This window comes from Takifugu rubripes, chromosome 21, assembly GCF_901000725.2.
Source record: "Takifugu rubripes chromosome 21, fTakRub1.2, whole genome shotgun sequence".
Lineage (NCBI taxonomy): Eukaryota > Metazoa > Chordata > Actinopteri > Tetraodontiformes > Tetraodontidae > Takifugu > Takifugu rubripes.
In genome coordinates, this window is record NC_042305.1 from 5,476,226 (window position 1) to 5,479,884 (window position 3,659).

A 3,659-nucleotide genomic window follows, 5' to 3' on the forward strand; every position below is an offset into this window, starting at 1 on the left:
TCCAAGAACTAAATATTCAAAACCACAGTGCAGGCCTCCACAATAGAAAGATTTCTAAATAGCGTGCACTTGTAACTCACGTGAGGCATCTCAAACACAGCAGGCCATCTGGCTTTGATGTCCTCTACGCTGGGTGAAAGGTTGATGATCTCATGTCTTCTGTGCACAAATGTTTTGGTCATTTTTTCTTTTATCAATTGGTTGTTGGCCCTTTTCCTTACTTCAGTAAGCAACTGAATCCTTTCCTGTTCTTGAGTTTCTTCATTCTCTCCTGCTGGGTAAGGAGGGAGGTAGTTAACCTCTGTCTTACGAGGCTTTTTTACATTCTTGGCAGACTTCTGGTCCGCATGGCTCTTGCGTTTCAGTGAATTACACATCACTTCAGGAACACCGTAATTTGCCATTTTGTACTTGACTCTTTGTTGCCAGCCATAGTAACCTGAGAAAGAGCCAGGTTCCTTGAGACAAGGATATTTGTTCACAAGTCCCTCAGCAACATCACTAATCTGTGCACTTGATGGATAGGCTGTGTATGTATATATAGTTTCAGCCAGTTTCTCAAGTATGTTTGCTTTGACCTTTGAAGCAGTCACAGCTTTTCTGCCAAGTCTGTTATGACCAATTGATCAACAACGCATTTATTCAATTTTAATGTTGTATCAAGAATGTTTTTTACTGCTGCAATAGATGCTGAAGATGAGATGAAGTGAAGGTCGTCAACCAAGGCATCAATGCACTTCCCTGAAGCATTATAGATGCCTTCTAGCTTGAGCAGAAGTAAGCCAATTTTTTTAAGAACCAAGTTTGATGCACTTGCCTGATCACAATCTAAACTAGTGCCCTCAGCCTCACAGGCCTCTGGTAAATCAGAATGGTCAACAGTCTGATTATGATGACTCTCATACACCTCTTGCTTAAAATCACTCAAAGAACAGGATGTGTGTCTTCTGCTTTTGTGTTTCAGAAATGTATTATATATATTTGTCCGAAAGTTACATCCTTCAAATACACAAAAGATAGTTTCATGATTCCTCAGATGCTGTCCAATATGATGAAAGTAGTCCTTCTCTGTAGAATAACAACCGTTGCAAACTGGACACTTGAAGGCAGAGCTGGTTCTTGGTTGTAGACTTTCTTCAGCTGCATGGTATCTACACAAATGTGTGCGAAGGGCACTCAGTGTTTTAAATGTGCAAGGGCAACTGTCATACAGGCATGGCTGGGATTGCCCACGACCAAATGTTGCATGTTGTAGTCTATAATGCTTCAGTAGATTCCCCTTGCAGACTTGCAGATCTTACACTGCCATCTCATAGTCAAAAACCAAAGTAATAAGAAAAAAAAAATCACTTTCTATGTAACTGGTAGCGTGCATCTGACAGGTCTAATTGAATTATGTACCATTACACATAACAGGTTGGCCTATGGGATTTTACTTTTTGGTGTTGATGTACATTTCTTTTACATGGTTTTTGTCTGGCATATAAAGAATGCTCAACAATGTTAAATTATTACTAAAAATGACAATTAGTGTCAGCATGACAAAACTCACCAAGAATCATGTCATGAAAGCTTATTGTATATCTATGAGAAATATTCACTCAGTATTTCAATATCTTCATTTTTCAACTTTCAATTCATTCAGGTTGGAACTGCAGGTTTTGAACTTAACTGACAATCTGTAAATATGCTTTTCAACAACCACATGCACCACAAACATTTACACAGCATGCACTGTATGTGAAATCTGGTATCACAGCATATTCTGTACTGTATATAAGAGTACTACATACCTATTAATGAACTGCAGTCGAAGATTTTCATGCACCTGAAATGAAATTCATATTAGGTCAACTGTATAAACCTATATTATACACATATAAAAGGGAACATATTAGAAGAAACAAACAGTTAGGAGATACTTAGAAAATGTACCAAACACACAAGTAGCAAAAGAAAAACTGAACATGGCACACATCTGTCTTGTTTTTTACTCTATGAGCTTAGCACATCATTGTTTTAGGTGATATTTCTTGGGTAGAGATAAGAAGCGAATATTCACGTGTTTCTGTAGTCAGTCTGTGAAAGACCCTTTAACCCATAATCGCTTATTCATTTTTTTAATACATACCGAGATAATAGTACCATTTTTGTATAAAAACCATATGGCTTTAGTATTGAACTGAAAAAAGTGATTGAGTTAGCTGAGAAGCTACGTCTGTGACGTCACTGTCCGTTACGGTAACGGAGAGGTTAAACTGTCGCGCGACGGTCGCAGCACCAGCTGGAAGCCAGTGCACAAAACACAATGGTAGACAGAATTTATTATTAAATAATATATATATAAAAATCGCTAGTTGCTCTCCCGAAATGAAATATTAACATTGTGAAAGCTGAAAAATATACTTATTTAAGTTCACTTAAGAACCCGAAATTGTGCAAGTGTAGACTAACCTGTGAGAGCAGAAGCGTTGAGTGTTAGTTTTGGTTAGAGTCTCTTACGAGTGTTCACGTGCCTGTGCGTCGGCTACCTGCTAGCTAGCATGCTAAGATGGAAACCCAGATCGAAGTCTACTAGAAGACGTAGATTAGCTGATATCCTAGGCTGTTACACTTAGTATAACATTATACTCTAGGAACTGACGTTAAAATAACTGCATTACTTTTATATTTTAATTTAATTTTAATGCTAATATAATTTCAAATTGCAACACAGTGAAGTTAACTTGTTTGGAAACTTAACTAGAATCTATGTGGAAGTGACGCGAATTAATGTTCCGCTACTACAGAAATTTGGTTATAAATTGTTTGTAAAACACCAGCAATTAAACTGTTCTTACCTTTGGGAAACAGCAATGCGTGAAATCTGTTGCAGATGGGGAATAACGTCCATGTGGCGGGAAGTGACCCAAAATGCACTGGGCTCAAGTGTAAAAAAAAAGTGATTAAAACCAAAAACCTCCCAGCTAGTAGAATTGATCAATTTTTTTGAATATTTGGCCTTTCTCATAAAATACTATTAAAATGTACACAATGGTTTTAAACTGATTTTATTCAAACAAAACTTATTAAATTTCAATCAATAATTCATTTAAATTTGTTCAATTTAGCTCATTTTGATTCACAACTGCACATAGTCTTTTTTATTATGTATACATTGTTATTTTTTTTATTAATTGTTACTAAACCCCATTCCCAGTTTTTACAGTGTAAATAAGATGATGTATTACGTATTATTATATATTTTAAATCATGCACTAAATTTAAAGTCCTCTGTAAAAAAAATAAATCGATGTTTAGGCACAAAATAGAAGGATGTGGTGGGTTGGTCCATTTTCCAGCCCTTCGTGCTTGTGTCTTGTTAGTTTCCCTTGTCTGTGCAGGCTGGCCGTGGCTGGTCTGATTTTCTGATCACTCCCCTGTGGTTCCTCACCTGCTTCCCATCTGCTGTTCAAAACCTGCAGTATTTAACTCCAGCTTTCTCTCCTATACTCTGCCAGGTTGAATCACATATTGGCTCCAGTATTGTTCTTTCAAAAAGACTTTACTGAATGTTTTTTTAGATGTCTTTTATTTCTTGCGACTCGCCTCACCTGCCTCATCTTTTCTGCCTGCCCTCATCTCGACTTCGCCCACTTAATTTGCTTGACGCGTTTTTT

The 3,659-nt window shown here is 37.1% G+C and overlaps 1 long non-coding RNA gene across 1 annotated transcript; it reads right to left on the reverse strand.

The window, feature by feature from the left end:
• Window positions 1-211: 211 nt before the first annotated feature.
• On the reverse strand, window positions 212-2,901 carry LOC115247640 (uncharacterized). Its single transcript, XR_003886693.1, has 3 exons — window positions 2,841-2,901; window positions 1,794-1,828; window positions 212-271 (listed from the first exon to the last, which is right to left on the reverse strand). It is a non-coding gene; the product is annotated as an uncharacterized lncRNA (long non-coding RNA).
• Window positions 2,902-3,659: the final 758 nt, after the last annotated feature.